This window comes from Hyaena hyaena, unplaced genomic scaffold, assembly GCF_003009895.1.
Source record: "Hyaena hyaena isolate Hyena2069 unplaced genomic scaffold, ASM300989v1 scaffold_85, whole genome shotgun sequence".
NCBI lineage: Eukaryota > Metazoa > Chordata > Mammalia > Carnivora > Hyaenidae > Hyaena > Hyaena hyaena.
This window is the reverse complement of record NW_024080717.1, coordinates 3,274,639-3,288,038: the sequence shown is the minus strand read 5'-3', so window position 1 is coordinate 3,288,038 and position 13,400 is coordinate 3,274,639. Positions and strand designations below refer to the sequence as shown.

The window sequence follows — 13,400 nt, the reverse complement described above, 5'->3', positions numbered from 1 at the left end:
ATCCAAAGCAGGCTCCAGGCTCTGAGCTGTCAGCACAGAACCCAACGCAGGGCTCAAACCCATGAACTGCGAGATCTTGACCTGAGTCGAAGTCAGACACTTAACCAACTGAGCCCCCTGTGCGCCCTGGCGGGGAAAACAGATTGTAGCGTTCATGTGTGGTGATAAGAACAGGATACTGGAGGGTGTATGTATATCCACAGGGACCTGCATGCAAGACCATTATAAACATTAGCACGAGCAGTGTCTATAAAGTTTCTTTAAGTCATGTTTTCTTCTCTTAGAGGTGTGCACAGTTTAGTTTCTTGATTGCATAAGACACAGTTCCTAATTTCTCACCTGGCAGGTCCTGGCGGACAGTTGGCAGTGTGTCTGATCGGATGCTGAGGAGCTCACTGGTCCTGAGGTCTACACATGAAGTCACCGTAAAGGTAAGCAGTCCACACGGGGCTGGGCCTTGGTCCCTGCAGCCGAAGCCCCCCCGGAGAAGTGGAAGTGCCTCTTGCTGAAACTGGACACCTTCTGTTCTCAAATGACATGTTGTCAAGTTGCGGGGGTTTCTCGTTGCTGACCTCGAAAGGAGTAGGCAGAACACCACGAAATCGTTCTGGGCTATATGGTTAAATCTAAATGATGAATTCGCCTTTAATTGCCTTCTACGAATTTTGGACACCGAACCAGCTATTCCAAACTTTCCTGGGTCTTTCCCGGAGAGCATGACCCCCTCTAAAACAAGCTCCTCTTGTCAACATTGGGAATTAAGCCAGAAAATTGATAATCAAGCACATGGGTATACAATTTTGTCTCCTGTATCTTAATTTTGTGCTTTGTTGGTTTATATTTTTTAAGATTGTTTATTTTTATTTTTATTTACTAAAAAATTTTTAATGTTTATTTAGTTTTGAGAGAGAGAGAAACAGAGTATAAACAGTGGAGGGGCAGAGAGAGAGGGAGACACAGAATCCAAAGCAGGCTCCAGTCTCTGAGCTGTCAGCACAGAGCCCGATGAGGGGCTCGAACACATAAACCATGAGATTATGACCTGAGCCGAAGTCAGACGCTCAACCAACTGAGCCACCCAGGCGCCCCTAATGTAAGATTCTTACTGCGGTATTTTTGTTTAAAACCAAGTATGTGAAATTTTTTAACCAAATAAACATGTAAGAATCTTTAAAAAAAAATGTTTTAATATATTTATTTATTATTATTGTTTTAAGCATTTATTTTTGAGAGAGGGAGAGAGAGAGAGAGAAAGAGAGAGAGACAGGGCACGAGTGGGAGAGGGGTAGAGAGAGGGAGACACAGAATCTGAAGCAGGCTCCAGGCTCTGAGCTGTCGGCACAGAACCTGACCCGGGGCTCGAACACATAAACCATGAGATCATGACCTGAGCCGAAGTCGGACACTCAACTGACTGAGCCACCAGGCGCCCCTTAATATTTTCTAAATGTTTATTTTTTTTGAGAGAGAGGGAGCACATGTGCGGATGAGTGGGGGAGGGACAGAGGATCCATGAGATCATGACGTGAGCCAGAGTAGGACAGTTGACTGACTGAGCCACCCAGGAGCCCCTAAATGTGTAAGAATCTTGATATTTTACTCAAATATTTGAAAAATAAGAACAAGAATTTGTAGGGGCACCCAGATGGCTCATCTGGTTAAGCGTCCAACTCTTGGTTACCAACTCTTGGTTTCAGCTCAGATCATGATCTCGAGGTTCATGAGTTCGAGCACCATATGAGGCTCTGCACTGACAGTGTGGAGCCTGCTTGGGATTCTCTCTCCCTCTCTGCCCCTCTCCCACTTGTAGACGTACATGCGCTTTCTCAAAATAAACTTTTAAAAAATTTCCTAAGAGGTTAATTAAGTTGAGTTTGTGATTGGCTGTAATCTAACATATTTTCAGGGTTCATCCATCTTGTAGCACAGATCTTTATGGCTGAAGAATATTCCAGGGTAGGGTTATACCCAGGTGTTTGCTCATCAGTTGGTGACATTTGAGTTGCATTCACCTTTCAGTTATGAATCATGTTGCCCTGAACATTTGTGTACAAAGTTTTGTGCAGACATCTGTCTCCACTTCTCCTCGGTGTATGTCAAAGAAGAGAATTGTTAGGCTGTATGGTAACTGTTTAGAATTTTGGTGAACCGCTGGGCTTTTCCATGAGTATTTTTTGAAATGTAAGTGAGTCATCTTCTAAATGTCAGCGGGAAGCTGGGAAAAATCTGTTGGTCATCAGTGTTTTCATTGGGACTTAACTCAGTACTTAGGGAACACAAGCTCCCGTTGAATTGAGCGTACATTGAATTCGCACTGTGTGTGACCCACTGGGGTTGAGCTTTATAGATGACTTTGGGTTCTTGTTTTGGGTGGACTTTGATAATCCACTGTGAAGTTTTTAAGATGGGAATGGTGATTTGGGATTATGGGAGGAAAGACAGTACGTTGAGTACCCTCCACACAGTACCTATGGTGTGGGAGTAAGACTGGGAACCATCTGTAAATCATCTCGCATTTCTCTCCGTGTTGGGTGCTATGCATCAGAAAGTGAGATCTTATAATAGATTTACCTAATTTCTACACATGGCCTCCTTTGAAAGCCATTCATGTCTCCTTGTGGCAATGCTGTTTCATGCTCTCACTTTTAATATTTTAATTTTTTTAACTTTTTAATTAATTTATTTATTTATTAAATATTTTTTATTTATTTCTAGGAGAGAGAGAGAGAGACAGCGTGAGCAGGGGAGGGTCAGAGAGAGAGGGAGACACAGACTCTGAAATAGGCTCCAGGCTCTGAGCTGTCCGCACAGAGCCTGATGCGGGGCTCGAACCCACGAACCGCGAGATCATGACCTAAGCGAAAGTCGGACGCTTAACCGACTAAGCCACCCAGGTGCCCCCCTTTTTAATTTATTTTTGAGAGAGAGAGCAAGAGAACACACATGAGCAGGGGAGGGTCAGAGAGAGGGAGACACAGAATCTGAAGCAGGCTCCAGGCTCTGAGCTGTCCGCACAGAGCCCGATGCGGGGCTCGAACCCACGAACCGTGAGATCATGACCTGAGCTGAAGTCGGAAGCTTAACCAACTGAGCCACCCGGGCGCCCCAGCTTCTCCCACTTTTAAAGCAGTTGTTTCGTTCATGAGAGGCACCCACGTTTGGGGGCATCGCCTGAGGTAGCAGACAGGCAGCTTTCAGGCTGGGAACAGAGGCAGCATTTTCTGTCAGGGATGAGAGTAAGCGGTTGAGGCTTTAAGGGCCAGCCAGTCTGTGCTACAGCCAGTCAGCCGTGCTCTTGTGTAAAAGCAGCTATCGATCATACGTAAATGAACGAACGTGACTGAGTGCCAATAAAACTTGATTTATGGGCACTGGAATTTGAATGTCCTCTCAATTTCATGGGTCATAAAATACGATTCTTCGGATTTTCTTTTCAACCATTTAAAAATGTAAAACCTCTTTGTAGCTCATCAGCCTGAAGCGGGGAAGGAGCAGGGCGGGGGGCGGGGGGGTGGCCTGCAGGTTACATCGGCTGACTCATACCTAGAGGAACAGACCTGTTTTCTTTCTACCTTTTCTGACCTCTGGTTTTTGAACAGGAGTGCTCTGGAAGTGCGGCGCTGGAGGGCCCGTGGCCGGATTAAGATGATCCTAACTGTGGTTGCTTAGCACAGGCACAGCACATGTGCAGGGAGCTAGGGATTTGGGGTCTTCCAGCATCTTGGCCACTTCTGGAGACATTTTTCAGGGGGCAGGTGATACTGGATCTGTGGGCAGAGGCCAGGGATTCTTCTGGACCTCCACAATACTGGGGAGACCCCCCTCCACAAGGATTCCGGTGGTCCCAGATGTCAATAGTACTGAGATTTGTAAAGCCCACTCACTATTCCTGTCAGGGCTTTATTTTGTATTTTAAATCTTACCAGCCTTCTTTTTAAATGTTATTTTTGAGAGAGAGAGAGAGAGCGAGAGAGCGCACGCACACACAAGCAGGGGAGGGGCAGAGAGAGAGGGAGACACAGAATCCGAAGCAGGCTCCAGGCTCTGAGCTGTCAGCACGGAGCCCGACGCGGGGCTCCAACCCATGAACCATGAGATTGTGACCTGAGCTAAAGTTGGGCGCTCAACCGACTGAGCCACCCGGGCGGACCTAAATCTTACCAACCTTGTGGCTGTGAAAATGTTAAGTTGCAGAGCATTTGACGATACAGTTTGGTTCCTACGTTTGCTGACATAAATAGGAGGATTGATGGAGTCTCATCTAATACTTAGGGTCATAATATATTAAGCGTTATTTTATTGTTATTTAAATTGAAACATCAAAAGATCCTATTATATGAAGACTTAGGAGTTCCACATCATGTGAGTGGGTGAGGTGTTACCTGCTTTCATGTTTATAGAGAAAGCCACAGGGTTTATTATTCAAAACTCCAGAGGCCAGTTATAGGAGCCCATGACTCCCTAACACAGGAAGGGGAACTATAAAGGCCAAAATAAATCCTGTGTAAGTGGGTGAAAATCACAGTATGGTAGAGATTGCATAGGCAGCCTGTATGTCTTCCTAAAACTTGTCTGAGGGCCTAGTGTACATCTTAGAGAAGCCGTTTCCAACTTTTCAGTCTTAAAGATAATTAAATTTGTAAATTGATTTACAGATTAATTGGAAGTGTTGGCTTAAAGCAAAGTCATTAGGTAAACAGTACTGTTAGGTCTCCAAGGCAGCCTGCTTTGAAATCCTGGGTGCAGACACTTGCATTTTAGTGCAGAGAGAGGGGATAGGAAAGGAAAATTGTAGTGTTTGTCCCACATACACTGTGTGGCTCTTGGGACGCAGTGTCCCGCAAGAAGCAGCAGCAGTTTGCTGTTACTACGTCGAGCACGTTTACGAAAGCTTGTTTCCAGGTCTTCCTCCTGGACAGGCAGAGAGAGATGCGTGAGCAAACAGTGACGAGTGCACAGTGTGAGACAGGACCCTGTGGCCACTTGGGAGGCACCCAGATGGTTTTGGAGGTAACCTCAAGGACCAAGGACCGGATGCCTTTACTGTCCCGTCCGCATCTGCCTCTGACGTGCACATGAAGGCCCCTCAAGCCATTCATTCACCCGTAAGGGTGGCCAAGCACAGACGAGACCGTTTCTGAATGCCTTGCCCCTGAGATATTTTGTATTCCGCGAAGAGCAATGTTATGTTTCTAATACAAGAGCCCCTCTTCTCTGCCCGCCCCCCCGTCCTGGAACCTCATTTCCTACTTAGAAGTGGAGTCTTTCTCATGCAGATTATTTTTGGAGACTCTGCCAGGGTTTAATTATGTTTTAATGAACGTGAAAGCAGTCCATGTGCAGAGGAGAAAATTTGGAAAATACAACAAGCACACATAGAGATATAAATCTAGCAGAATTCCACCCCCAGGACTAGATGTGAGACTTTTGTGGAGGGTTCTCTTCCATTGGTGTGTGTGGACCTGTGCGTACACATATGTGTGTACGAAACAAAGTTTTTCATCGTGCACGTTTGAAACCTCCTTTTTTAGGGGTGCCTGGGTGGCTTAGTCGGCTAAGCGTCCGACTTTCCCTTAGGTCATGATCTCGCGGTTCGTGGGTTCGAGCCCCGCGTTGGGCTCTGTGCTGACTGCCAGCTCGGAGCCTGGAGCCTGTTTCAGTCTGTGACTCCCTCTCTCTCTAACCCTCCCCTGCTCACGCTGTCTCTCTCTCTCTCCTAGAAGTAAATAAAACATTAAAAAAAATTTAAAAAAAAACAACTCCTTTTTTCTACATAACACTGTATCAGGGATGTGTTCCCTGATCATGAAGTATTCATTTAAGGACTTCATCGTACTACCCTGCTTTATTCCCTTTTTTAAATGTTAGTATTGTAGGTAGTAACTCTGGTAATAAAATAATAGTTGTTTGATTCGATTATCATTTTGGGCCATCTGTCTGCAAGTAAATAAATAACTGTAAGATTAGTGAAAAATCTTTTCCTTGCAGGAGTATCTTTTATTACTATAAAAGACTATACATATACAAACTGGTAAATGATGGTAAGTCTGTGACAGAAAGCCGCCAAGATGAAACTACTGTTCGTATTTTCATGTATTTCCCCCCCAGTATTTTCCATGTGTATATTTTCCTGTAATTGGGGTCAAATCGTAAATGCCGTAGTTCATCAAATCGTATTGTCCTTGAACAGTGAAGAATTTCATCAGCTACATGTTGGCTTACTTACAGTTACATGGGAGTAAGGGGTCATGCCAAGTGGTAAGTTAAGACAAGCCTGTTTCATCTTCAAGATAAGCTGGTCCCCAAACAGAGTTTAGAAAAGGATTATATGTAAATGTTAATACATGCATTAAAGATTTGGGGCGCCTGGATGACCTTGTCAGTTAAGCATCCGACTTCGGCTCAAGTCATTGATTTCATGGTCCGCAAATTCAAGTCCCATGTTGGGCTCTGTAGTGATGACTCAGTCTGGAGCCTGGTTCGAATTCTGCGTCTCCCTGTCTCTGCTCCTCTGTCTCTCTCTCTCTCTCAAAAATATACAAACATTTAAAAAAACTTTTTAACAAAAAAATTTCCTCTTAAACTGACCACACTGATTGTGAAATAAAAGTAAACCCAGTTCCCGTTTGAAGGGAGAAGAACGTCACAGGGAAAGCCAACAGGGAGGTAAGACCCAGTACGTTGAATCCAGAATGTCCATGAAGAAACACAGAAAGTGCCTTTTGTACGATGAGGTCATCACTAACAGGTCTTCCAGCACCTCTGGCTCTCAGTCTTCAGGCTGCAGGAAGACAGGTCCTAGAGACATGAGCCTTTTCCAGAAGATTACTTTAACCCAGTGGATTCTTCCAGCATCCACACCAGCAGGCTAATAGGGATGAGAAATGAGACAAGCTTTTCTTCCATCCCTGGAGAACAAGGGCTGCTTTAAAAGATTTTAGGAGAATATTTCATAATGGGGCAGATTGTTAACAGAGAAATTTTCCCCTGTGATGGTAGCAGGTTGGGACCTCATTTCGTCCATTAATGCGAGTGTGCTCTGCGGTCTGTCTGGGGACCAGGCTTCGTCCTGTCGGCAAGGCGCTGGCCCTTTCTGCCTTGAAGTGCCACGCCAACTCCCACGTAGGTCCCTCGTGGCAGCTTGATGTCGGGGGCAGCCCTCGCCCTTCCTGGACAGTGAGAGCCTCTAGAACCCTGCAAGTATGTGCCTAAGAAAAGCAAGCCCTTAAACGATACTTCTCCTGCGACTGAACTTGGAACTGATTTGGGAAGGGAACCGTGAGGAGTAGGAGTTTCTGCCACCTTGAAGGCAAATCGCAAAAGGAAGAAACACTACGAATAACTCGCCCTTGGTTTCTCGAAGGCTTCCGGCGGAATCGCTGTGTCCCCTGGCAGGCGTCCCTGCGGACCCGCCACCAGCCACCCTCTCCTGTCTCCACCACTCCTGCTTCTACCCACTCCAGTCTCCACCCACTCCAGTCTCCACCACTCCTGGCCTCCAGCATTCCTGGTCCCCAGCGCTCCCGCCTCCACCAACCCCTGCTGGTGGCAGCCTGACTTTGGGGTGCTGGCATTTGCCCCATGCACTGAAGACCTCAGATCAGCCAGTTACAGGGCCTCATATCACAACTGGGTCAGGCAAGAAAATAAACACCACTGCCCTAATTAAGAACCTCTCTGTTTTGGGGAGCTTTTTTTTTCTGCTCTGTTTTGTTTTTCCATCTGTTTGAAGCCAAGGAGGCTGTGTCAGCACCGCCAGAGCTCTTTATCCTACGACTGGAGAGGCTGAAGGGCATCCGCGGAGGTTCTCAAGACTGGGGCTGGGACGGGCGCCGTCTGGGAGATGGGCGAGGTGTTAAGTCGCCTTGTGTCGGGGTGCCCACGTGGCTCAGTCCGGTAAGCATCCGACTTTGGCTCAGGTCGTGATCTCGTGGTTCCTGGGTTCCAGCCCCGCGTCGGGCTCTGTGCTGACAGCTCAGAGCCTAGAGCCTGCCTCAGATTCTGTGTCTCCCTCTCTCTCTGCCCCTCCCCCACTCATGCTCGCTCACTCGCTCTCTCTCTCTCTCTCTCTCTCAAAAATAAACATTTTTTTAAAATAGAAAAAAAAAAAAGGAAACATGGTGTTGGAAATGCATCCCTATGTTGAGAGCCGGAGAACTTGAATACCTCTAGTACCAGAGCACTTCTCTATATGAAATTATACAGCAGAACCCTGGGGCGGGGGGGTGCGTCATTTTATTCTAACCTCCTTCTGTGAGACTTAGATCTTGTCTCGGAGAAAAGAGGACAGGTAACTCCTTTCCCGCCCTCACAAGGGGATTCTGGGGAGGTGGGTCTAAAACAGTAACCTTTGGGAAGTGAATCCAGCCATTTACTCCTTGGAGTCAAATGAAGTAGACCCGTCAAAACAAGTACCACTGCCTTCGAGTTCATAGCTTGGGGGGATGCCAACTATGCACCCAGTTAGTTGCTGGTTTCTCTTGATTTCAGTGTAATCAGACCCCATCTGTGAGTCCAAGTGGATTGAATAGTGCTGCTGGGTTTATGGTCAGTTCAGAGAATGTTCCCATGGTTGTATTGAATAGTCTAAGAATATATAGTACACTTTACTAGTAACTATAAATCTTTTTTTTTTTTTAATTTTTAATGTTTTATTTATTTCTAGGGGAGAGAGAGAGACAGCGTGAGCAGGGGAGGGTCAGAGAGAGAGGGAGTCACAGACTGAAACAGGCTCCAGGCTCTGAGCTGGCAGTCAGCACAGAGCCCGACGCGGGGCTCGAACCCACGAACCGCGAGATCATGACCTAAGCGAAAGTCGGACACTTAACCGACTAAGCCACCCAGGCGCCCCATAAATCTTTCTTTTTTTTTAAATTAAGTTTTAAAAGAAACGGTCATTTGATTTTTTTATATATATATTTTTTAGAGAGAGAGACAGAGAGCACATGTGTGAGCGAGGGAGGGACAGAGGGAATTCGCAAGTGGGCTCCCCGCCATCGGTGCAGAGCTCAATATGGGTCTCGAACTCACAAACCACGTGATCGTGACCAGAGCCAAAACCACAAGTCGGCTGCCCAGTTGATGGAGCCACTCAGGTGCCGCAAAAGAAATAGTCACTCTAAAACTAGTTAAGTGTTCAGTGGGGGAGGGAGAGGGGGTTGATCCAATTACTCGGGGTTTTTTTGTTGTTGTTGTTGCTTTTTAACTAAATATGTAGCTGAGGTAGAGCTGTCCGGGGGACGTAGGACAAATCTTTTCGGCCATGTGACATCTCACCTGGTTCTCTTGTAGGCCACAGCTGGTTTTTGTTTTCTCTGCTGCTTGCAAATCAGAAAGCCATTAAAAAGTTAACACTCTGTTGGGAAAACCTTGTCCTAACTTAGAAATTTAGAGAGAAATATTGAGTCTGTGATCGTAAAGCCAAGAGCCAGAGCTTAAGCAGAAGTTTTCCTGGTTGAAGAAAAGGATGGTGTGTAAAGGAAGAGAGGAACTGACTACAGAAATGGCCCACGAGCCCCAGTGTCCTAAGGATGTCATTTTACCGTGCCCTGCGGTCCTGTGTGCACAAACACATGCGCAGACACCCACAGACACTTGGGGCTGGGAAAGGAGAACCAGGCTCTTGCAAGCACGTTGTCTGTCTGCACCGAAACACTTGCTCTGTAGAAGCCAAAATGATCTGTCCGCCAGAAGAACTCCGCGTTTTGTTGTCTGATGAAAATACTGGTAATTTTGTAGAAAGACTCGACACAGCCTGTTTGAAAAACCCCAGCTCTTCTGCTGCGTTTTCAGCCATCACTGGTGGTGGCTTGGCCGCGTCACGAAGCGACAGCTGCGGGCTAACTGCACACACCACATACAGCTGTGTCCATGCGTCTTCATTTTCATCACAAACACAGCATGCTGGCTTTTCTTCTACAGAGGGGTTCACACTCAACACCAGTTTTGCAGTTTGGACCATTTGGCAGAGTCTGGAGACGTTTTTGATAATCAGAACCGTCGAGGGTGGGTGGGGAGATTGTGCTGGCATCTGTGGGATTAAGACTTGGACGCTCAACTCACCGAGCCACCCATACACCCCAGATTTTACTTATTTCTAAGCACCCAATGTGACAGAATCAACGAGGATATGACTAGGGGTGGTGCCTGAGGCCTTTCAGGCTGCTGTGACAAATCCAACAGACGGGGCAGCGTCAACATCACATTGATTTCTCGCAGCTCCGGGGGCTGGAAGTCTGAGACCCAGGCACTGGCAGGTTTTGGATCGGGTGAGGATCCACTTCCTGTTTCCTAGACAGACATCTACTCATTGCGTCCTCACATGGCAGAAGGATGGGAGCTCTCTGGGCATCTCTAATATATGAAAGTGCTAATCCCGTTCGTGTGGGCCCCAACCTCATAACCTAAACACCTGCCAGCCGCCCAGCCATTCAGCACAGAGTGAATTTGTCATTGTAAGGGATTCAGCATTACTGCCCTGCCTGATGTCCGCAAAAGTCCGTTCAGCATTAGTGTTCCGTGGTGCATGATTTCGTTATTATTTACATTCTCTCCCTTCACTGATGGTTTTTTTTTTTGTTGTTTGGTTAATGCTCTGGTCTCATAGTTTTTTATTTAGTCTCTAACATTTTCCTAATGCTATCTTATGAGTGGCTTTCCTAGAATTCAAACAAATCTCAAGACCCATCTGTATTTTGACTGTCAGATTTTCTCATTGGTATATACAAAAGTACAGAATATCACCAAATTAAAGATGATAAGCATTTAAAAATTTTTTTAAACTTTTTTTAAATGTTTTATTTATTTTTGAGAGAGAGAGAGACAGCATGAGCAGGGAAGGGTCAGAAAGAGAGGGAGACCCAGAATCTGAAGCAGGCTCCAGGCTCTGAGCTGTCATCACAGAGCCCTATACGGGGCTCGAACCCACAAACCATGAAATCATGGCCTGAGCTGAAGTTGGACACTCAACAGACTGAGCCACCCAGGTGCCCCAAAAATATTTAAACTTTTGAATTTGTTTTTGAGAGACTAAGAGACAGTGCAAGTGGGGGAGGGGCAGAGAGAAGGAGAGAGAGAACCCGAAGCAGGCTCCAGGCTCTGAGCAGTCAGCATAGAGACTGAGGCGAGGCTCGATCTTGTGAACCATGAGATCATGAGCTGAGCCGAAGTTGGACGCTCAACCAACTGAGCCACCCAGGCACCCCAAGATAAGAATTTTCTGAGTGGCAAAATTCTGGTAACTACAGCAAAAGTTGGGATAATGCAAGAAGCGGTCATGCTGCTTATTCATTGTTACCTAACCATTACCACAGGAGCCACAGCTGGAAACAACACATTTCTTATGTCGAGTGTAGGCACCTGTTTGCTGGGTCCTCTGCTCAGGGTCTCAGGGCTGTGGACAAGCTGGTGCCTGGGCTGTATGTGCATTTGGAGCTTGGCTGTCCCCCTATCCTGCCCCCAGGGTTCCACCTGCCTTCCACCTCCCTTCCTGGGGAGGAGGTGGTCTTCTAAGCTCATGTTGGCACAATTTCCGTTCCTTGTGGTTGTAGGGCTAAGGTGCTAAGCTTCCTGCAGGCTGCCCCCAGTGCCATGGGCAGTTCATATGATGGTAGCCTTCCTCTTTGAGGCCAGCAGGAGAGTGTTACCTCCAGTCCTACAGAGTCTTATGTAATATAGCATAATAATTACGGGAATGACGTCTGGTCACCCTGACTATAGGACATGACCCAACGAGAGGATTGACATCCATGTCCTTTGACATATTCCATGGGGTAGAAGTGAGTCACAGGTCCTGCCCACACTTGGGGAGGGGATTTTACCATGGAGGGTAAAAATCAGGGTATGTTCCTTACAACAGCCTGTAGTATGAGTGCTCCCCACTTGAAGGTCTACTTTGCCCTTTTATTTTTTTTTCTAAACAAATAAAAAGTTAATCCTCATTTAATGATAAAAGTTTGGCCACCATTAGAAATGTCTGAAAATGTGAAGTGTGGACTCTGAAGACTCTTGCCAAACAGCGTAAAATGTTTGGTGTCAGTGACATCACTTAAACGGGTCACAGCCTTTCTTGGCTTCAGCTTTTCAGAGTAAGCGCTCCTTTTGGTGTGTACGTTCTAGTCTGTTGGTATATAAAAGAGCTCTGTGGCATGACCGGCCCCTCCTCTCTGTGGGCTGGCTTACTCACATGCCTGACTAGGATCGGTGGGAAGAAAATCAGGCTGTCCTAGGGGCGCCTGGGTGGCTCAGTCGGTTAAGCGTCTGGCTTCGGCTCAGGTCATGATCTCACGGTTTGTGGGTTCGAGCCCTGCATCGGGCTCTGTGCTGACAGCTAGCTCAGAGCCTGGAGCCTGTTTCGGATTCTGTGTCTCCCTCTCTCTCTGACCCTTCCCTGTTCAGGCTGTCTCTCTCTCTCTCAGAAATAAATAAAAAAAAAATTTAAAAAAAATTAAAATAAAAAGAAAAGAAAAAGAAAATCAGGCTGTCCTGGACACAGGGGGCCGTGGTCACCGTACCCTCATCCCACCCCCAAATTTCCACCAGCTTTCCAGCTACCAGGAGGTCTCAGCGACACTGATGCAGTGAGTTCTGTGACAAAATATAAAAGTTGGAGTTTTGCTCTCTGTCCATGCTCCAGGGTCCCTAGACCTGGCTTCTTCATAGAAATAATGTCAAGGAGACCTGCACGGTTCACTCCTCGAGCATGATTGCTTTCCTTCTCCGTACTGTAGACGCCTGTACACAGTGACTATCGGCTTATCACTTAAACTCTGTGAGTGAAGGGTATTATGATTAATCATTTCTCTAGAACAACAGGTGTGATCCAGTCCAGGTGGTCACCTGCCTTAGGGGTGTTGACATGACTTCTGGTCTACTCGGGAATCTTCTTTTGTCTCTGGAAAAGCACTTAGCATTTTATCTGACTGTGTCATCGAAGTGCACCTCGGGAATGCATTCATGCTTATTACCAAGTACGTTGTGATGGACCCAGTGCACACATATTTTTATTGAATAAAAAGTTGGATTTCATGGGGCATCTGGGTTGCTCAGTTGGTTGAGCGTCTCACTCTTGGTTTCAGTTGAGGTCATGATCTCACGGTCAGTTGTGAGAATGAGCCCCGAGTCGGGCTCTAGGTGTTGACAGCACAGAACCTACTTTGGGTCTCTCTCACCTCCCCCTCCCACCCTCGGTCTCTGTGCCTTCCTGTCCTCACGTGCTCTCTCTCACCCTGTCTCATTGGTCTCTCTCAGAATAAATAAACAAACATTAAAGAAAGAAAAGTTGGGGTTTGTTTCCATTATCTGTTGCTCCTGAATTTGTTCTCCTCGGTGTGGTTTATGCTTGACCCTCTCCCAGCCTTGTAAAAATACACCAACACTTTTTCGTTTTTTAATTTTTTGAA

General features: G+C 46.5%; 1 protein-coding gene across 1 annotated transcript in view; it reads left to right on the top strand.

Annotated features, from left to right (window-relative positions):
• The window catches only part of TBL1X (transducin beta like 1 X-linked), a 225,698-nt gene that overhangs the window by 159,403 nt on the left and 52,895 nt on the right, over positions 1–13,400 (top strand). The window contains exon 3 of the mRNA XM_039234246.1: positions 347–431. The gene's annotated coding sequence lies outside the window, so the exon portion shown is untranslated. The remainder of the gene's footprint in view (positions 1–346; positions 432–13,400) is intronic.